General features: G+C 30.0%; 1 protein-coding gene across 1 annotated transcript in view; it reads right to left on the bottom strand.

The window, feature by feature from the left end:
* Positions 1054–7620, bottom strand: part of LOC109849046 (glutamine-dependent NAD(+) synthetase) — a 53798-nt gene continuing 47231 nt past the window's right edge. Inside the window, exon 15 of the transcript XR_002248975.1 lies at positions 1054–1267. The gene's annotated coding sequence lies outside the window, so the exon portion shown is untranslated. The remainder of the gene's footprint in view (positions 1268–7620) is intronic.

Here is a 7620-nt window from a genome sequence, read left to right as displayed (position 1 = left end):
ATTTGAAATACACAATTTCATGAGCTGTAACCCACGATTTAATGAGCTCTAACACACAAATTTTGTCCAAATTTTGTTCATTTCAATTGAATAGCAAGCATTTTTTGGAATTAAAAAATTCATGATTTTATGAGCTGTTACCCATAATTTTTATCTACTTTTGTTTATTTTGACTCAATGCAAATAATTTTTATAGAATCAAAATTCACAATTTTATGAGCTATAATCCATGCTTTTTGAATTTTTCATTCCCTTCATTCTAATGGCAAAATTTTTTGTGATGTTTAATACTACAATTTCATGAGCTATAATGATGATTATTTTGTAGTTTTTGTTTATTTCAACCTAATGGAAATTAATTTTACAGAGTTCACAATACACGATTTAATGAGCTATAACTCATAATTTTTGAAAATTTTATTCCGTTTGATCCAAATGTAAATAATTCTGTGGAGTTTAAAATTCATGATTTCATGACCTATAACTAATAAATTTGTTTGCATTTTCTATTATTTCGACTTAATAAAAAACCTAATTTTATAGAGGTTAAAATTCATGATTTCAAGAGCTATACAATTTTTAAAATTTTAATCTTTTTGAAGAAATGACAAATAATTTTATGGAGTTTAAAATTCACAATATCATGAACTATAACTCACAATATTTGTGCCTTTTGGTACGTTTCGACCCAATAGTAAATAATTTAGAGTTCAAAGTTACGATTTCAAGTGATATAACCTATAATTTTGTCTGTTTTTGTTCATTTTAACAATATGACAAATATTTTGTAGAGTTCACTTGAACAATATTCTAAATATTTTGTAGAGTTTAAAATATTTACCATTTCACACATGACTATAGTCTAAGGTAAACCCAGAGATGTCAAACCTGTCAGGTACCCACACTGTGCAACATCAAGTTTTACCAATCACAGTAATATCCTCTAGTGGAATCAAAGTAAAGTGTAGGTACAAAACAAGTAAAAATGGAAATAACTATAATAGACATGATATAGAAAGGAGTATCTCATATATAAATCATGTCTTAGTGAACAATCTGGAATACATCCGACATCCAAAATAAATAAATATGTCTCGACATGAAACAACTAAAATATAACTAAGGCTCATAACTTTTACAAAATGTGATACAAAACTCTAATGTCCTAATGAAAATAACTCTACTGTGGAGTCTCTACTAGTAACTCATATGACGACGACTATGCAATAACTCCGTCATCCCGCGGCCCTCCGATGTTCTGAGCCGCCTGAAAGTTAAAATAAAATAAAATAAAGGACAACAATAAGAGCATCAGAGCGCTAGCAAGATTACCTCCATCCGCCCCCGGGGAAGGGCTACTAAATAAAGTGGAGGCTCTATCTATTAAACGTAGCATGCCTAGATCATTTTCCCCGTATATAAAGAAAATACTTGTTAATACATACATATAAGCAATCATCTACTCTGAAATATATGGATGTTAATATTTAGAAATCCAAAACACGAGCATAGATATGTCGAATACCCCGTTAGCTCAAATTGTGAATAGCTAAATACCAAATCCAAAATCTACTACATGGAACAATAAGAAAAGACAACTCCATCACAAACCATATCAAAGGTGTCCTGACAGATATCAGATACGTGTCCAACACATGGACTTCACCTGCTATATATTAGATAAGACAACTCGATAAGTGTCCAACACATGGACTATATATGATGAATGTCTAACACATGGACTGCAATAGATAAATGTCCAACATGAGGACGACATATAATTAAGGTCCAACACATGGGTCGTAATAGGTAAATGTCCAACACAGGACTGCATATGATTAAGGTCCAACACATGGGCCACAATAGGTAAATGTCCAACATGAGGACTGTATATGATTATGGTCCAACACATGGGCCGTAATAGATAAATGTCCAACACGAGGACTGCATATGATGAGCGTAATACAAATAAATGATGTAAGTAAAATGTATATATACTATTCACACTCGTGTCTCGATGAGTGAATCCTAAACTCATGTCCATAATCAACTCATGTGTAGAATACACAATTTAACAGTGTATTAAAATACCAGATAACCAGACATCGCCAGTCACACAAACGCATGTAAAGAACATAATTTTTGTCCATTTTTACTTATTTCAACCCATTGGCATATAATTTCGTAGAGGACAAAATTCAATATTACATGTGATATAAGGCATGCTTTTTAGCCATTTTTAGTTGTTTTGACCCTTTAGTGAATAATTTTGTGGATACCAAAGTTCACAATTTTATGAGCTATAACGTACGATTGTTGGTAGTTTTTAGTTATTCTAACTCATAGGCAAGTAATTCACATAGGTCAAAATTAATGATTTTATGACCTATAATGCATGATTTTTGGCTATTTTAGTCATTTTAACCCACTGGAAATTAACATCATGGATGCCAAAATTCACAATTCCATAAGCTATAGCGCAAGATTTATGTCCATTTCCCATTCACAAATAATTTTTTGGATGTCGAAATTCATAGTTTATGAGTTATAACACATGATTTTTGACTATTTTTAGTTATTTCAACCTATTGATAAATAATTTTATGGATGCCAAAATTCACGAATTCATGAGCTATAATGCATAATTTTTTACCATTTTTAATTGTTTCGACTTGTTAGTAAATAATTTCATGGAAACCAAAATTTAGAGATTCATCAGCTATAATGCAGGTTTTTTGCCATTACGTTTTGACCCTCTAACAAATAATTTCGTGGAGGCCAAAATTCACGATTTCATTACCTACTGACAAATAATTTTTTGGATGCCAAAATTAAAGATTTTTTTCATGAGGTATAATGCAAGATTTTAGGCAATTTTTAGTCATTTTGACACATTGGTATAATTTCACGGACGTTAAAATGATGATTTTAAGGAGCAACAAGAGATGATTTTTTCCATTTTTTTAAGTCATTTTGATCCATTGACAAATAATTTCATGGAGGCCAAAATTCATGATTTCATTAACTATAACCTATGATATTTGGTATTTTTTAGTCGTTTCGACCTATATGCAAATAATTTCATTGAGGCTAAAGTTCACAACTTCATTAGCAATAATACATGATTTTAGGCTATTTTTATTCATTTCGGTTATTGGCAAATTATTTCATGAACTCTAAAATTCATGATTGAATGAGCTATATTCGATTAAAGCTGAAAATTCACAATTCGATTAGTTATAACTCATGATATTTAACAACTTTTTTTTATCATTATGACCCATAGGGAAATATTTTCTTTAAGGCCAAAATTTACGATTTCATGAGCAATAAAGCATGAATTTTGCCCCATTGTAGTCGTTTTGACCCATTGGAAAATAATTTTATGGATTTCAGAATTCACAATTTTATGAACTATAACACACTATTTTTTGCAACTTTTATCATTTCAACTCACAAGTAAATAATTTAGTTAGGCCAAAATTCATGATCTAATTAGTTATAGTGCAAGAGTTTAGGTCACTTTAGTCATTTCAACCATTGGCCAATAATTTAATGGAATCCAAAATTCAAGAAATCATGAGCTATATTCCATGGTGGTCAAAATTCATGATTTCAAGAGTTGTAATACATGATTTTTGTCCATTTTTAGTCATTTTCACCCATTGGCAAATAATTTCGTGGATGATAACATTCACGATTTCATAAGCGATATCGCATGAGTTTTGGCCATTCTTGGTCATTTTCACCCATCGACAAATAATTTCATAAATGCCAAGATTCATGATCTCTTAAGCTATAACGCATGATTTTTGGCCATCTTTAGTTGTTTTGACCCTTTACCAAATAATTTCGTGGATGCATAAATTCACAATTTCATAAGCCATAACCCTAAATTTGGCATTTTTAATCATTTTATCCCTTTAATAAATAATTTCGTGGATGCCAAAATTCATAAATTCTTGAGTTATAACGTGCAATTGTTAGCCTTTTTATTATTTTGACCCATTGGTAAATAATTACATGGAGGCCAAAATTAAGGATTTCATGAGATTTAAATCATTTTTTTCACATTTTTAGTATTTTGACCCATTGCCATATAATTTCGTGTATGCTAAAATTCACAATTTTCATGAGATATAACACATAATTCTGGACTATTTTATGTCATTTTTACCAATTAGCAAATAGTTTCATGAAGGAAAAAAATTCATGATTTTATTAGTTATAACCCATGGTTTTTTATAATTTTTAGCCATATCGACCCATGGCCAAGTAATTTTGTTGAGGCTAAAATTCACAAATTTATTGACAATAACGCATGAGTTTAGGCCATTTTTAATCGTTTCGACCCTATTAGCAAATAATTTCATGGACCCCAAAATCTGCGATTCCATGAGCTATATTATACGGAGGACAAAGTACGCCATTTTATTAGTTATAACCCATGAATTTTGGCCATTTTTAGTCATTTTTAGCTATAGGCAATTAATTTCTTTGAGGAGATTTTTTTTTTATTTCATGATCTGTAATGCACAATGAATGATCATTTTCACTTGTTTTGACCCATGAGGCCAAAACTTACAATTTCATGAACTATAACTTATGAGTTTTTGTCATTTTTAGTTATTTTAACTAATCAGGAAATAATTTCATGAATGCCAAAATTCACAATTTCATGAGCTAAAATGCATAATGTTTGACAATTTTTAGTCGATATAACCCATTGGCAAATAATTTCACTCAGACAAAGTTCATGATTTTATTAGTTATATTGCACAAATTTAGGCTATATTTAGTCATTTAGTCATTTTGGCATATTGGCAAATAATTTTATGTACGCTAAAATTCAGTACTTCATGAGCTATATCCCACAAAATTTTTACCATTTTTAATCGTTTCATCCAATAAGCAAATAATTTTACTGAGGTGAAAATTCATAAATTCATGAGCTGTAATGCTCGACTTTTACCATTTTTAGTCATTTTGACCCATTGAGAAACACTTTCATGGAGGCCAAATTTCATGAGCTATAACGCACGATTCTTTGGCATTTTTAGCTGTTTTGACCCAATGACAATTAATTTGTGGATGCAAAAATTCACAATTTCATGATCTAATTTTTAGTCATTTTAACCCCTTGGCAAATAATTTCAGTTAGCTATAATACACGATTTCATTAGCTATCACACACAATTTTAGCCTTTTTTGTGTCATATTGACGCATTAACAAATAATTTTATGGACACAAAAATTAAGGACTTCATGAGCTATAACTCATAAATTTTTATCATTTTAGTTGTCTTCTCCAATGGGCAAATTATTTCACTGAGGCCAAAATTTATGGCTTCATGAGCTATAAGACCTGACTTTTAGCATGCGAAATAATTTCACAGAGTCTAAAATTCATGATTTCAAGAGCGACAACACACAATTTTTAGCCATTTTTTAAATCTTTTCAACCCCTTAATAAATAACTTCATGAATGCCATAATTCACAAATTCATGAGCACCTATAACTCGCTATTTTTTGCCATGTTTTCTCATTCGACCCTTTGACAAAAATAACATAAAGGCCAAAATTAAGGATTTCCTGACCATTAAAGCCAATTTTTTCATATTTTTAGTCTTTTCAACCCATTACCAAATAATTTTGTGAATTCTAAAATTTATAATTTTCAAGAGCTGTAACACATGATTTTTTTTTTTATCATTTTAAGTCATTTTGATCCATGAACAAATAATTTCATGAAGGCAAAAATTCACGATTTTTATTACCTATAAATAGTGATTTTTGTAATTTTTAGCCATTTCAACCCATAGACAAATAATTTCGCTACAGGTAAAATTCACAATTTTATCGATAACAATGCATGATTTTAGGCCATTTTTAGTCATTTTGGCCCCATAAGCTATAAGCATGATTTTAGACTTTTTTTTAGTCATTTTGGCCCATTGACAAATACTTTTATAGATACCAAAATACATGACTTTATAAGTTATAACCCATAATTTTTGCCATTTCTAATCGTTTTCTCCAATAGGCAAATAATTTCACTGAGGACAAAACTCACGATTTCGTGAGCTATGATGCCCGACTTTTGGCCATTTTCAATCATTTTGGCCCTTTGGGAAATAATAACATGCACGCCAAAGATTACGATATCAAGCTACAATCCATCATTTTGGCCATTTTTATGACCCATTGGCAAATAATTTCAAGATGACAAAATTAACGATTTTGTGATCTGTAATAAATGATTTTTGGCTATTTTACTTGTTTTCACCTGTTGGAAATCAATTTTGTGGTTGCTAAAATTCACAATTTCATGATATATAATGCATGATTTTTGACAATTTTTAATTATTTTGACCCGTTCACAATAATTTTTTAGATGTGAAAATTCATGAGCTATAACGCACAGTTTTTGGCTATTTCTAGTTATTTCAACCCATTGGTAAATAATTTCATGGATGCCAAAATTCATGAATTCATGAGCTATAACGTACAACTTTTGTCCATTTTAATCATTTTAACCCATTGGCAAATAATTCATGAATGCCAAAATTAACCATCCTATGAGCTATAACGCATGATTTTTTGCCATTTTCATTTGTATCAACCTATTAGCAAATAATTTCATAGAGATAATAATTCTTTATTTCATGAGCTATAACACCTAATTTTTGGCCATTTTAGTCATTTTGACCCATTGATAAATAATTTCATTAAGACAATAATCCACGATTTCATGAGCTACATTCCACGAAGGCCAAAATTTACAATATATTAGCTATAACCCATAATTTTTCACAAGTTATAGTAATTTCATTCCATAGGCAAATAATTTTTCTTAGACCAAAATTCATAATTTCATGGGCCATAATGCCAGACTTTTGGATATTCTTAGTCATTTGGCCCATTGGCAAATAATTCCATGGTGGTTAAAATTTATGATTTCATGAGCTATAATGCATGATTTCTATCTATTTTTTATCACCTTGACCCATTAGCAAACAATTTCTGTATACCAAAATTCATAATTTCATTAGCTATAAGGCATGATTTTTAGCCACTTTTAGTCGTTTTAACCCATTGACAAATAATTTTAATGAGTCCAAAATTTACAACTCTATGAGTTATAACACACAATTATTGACCAATTTTAGTCATTTTGATCCACTGGCAAATAATTTCCTTGAAATCAAAGCTCATAATTTCACGAGCTATAATGCATGGTTTTTGGCTAGTTTTAGTTGATTTAATCCCTTGGCAAATAATTCCCGTGGGCAAAAATTCATGATTTTATGAGCTATAATGAATGATTTTTTTGCCAATTAAAACTATTTTGATCAATTGGTAAATAATTTCGTGGATGTCAAAATTCATGATTTTATAAGCTATAATGCACAAATTTGGATCAGTTGTAGTTAGTTTGACCAATTGACAAATAATTTTATGGATGCCAAATTTCATAATTTCATGCGCTATAATGCACCATTTTGTTCATTTTCAGTCATTTTGAAGCATAGGAAAATAATTCAAAGAGGTTATTTTCACCCATTGGTAAATAATTTCGTGGCTGCTAAAATTCAAGATTTCATGAACTATAGTGTATA

Source organism: Asparagus officinalis, chromosome 7 (assembly GCF_001876935.1).
Source record: "Asparagus officinalis chromosome 7, Aspof.V1, whole genome shotgun sequence".
Taxonomy (NCBI): Eukaryota; Viridiplantae; Streptophyta; class Magnoliopsida; order Asparagales; family Asparagaceae; genus Asparagus; species Asparagus officinalis.
The sequence above is the reverse complement of the archived record's forward strand: the minus strand, read 5'-3'. Positions and strand labels throughout refer to the sequence as shown.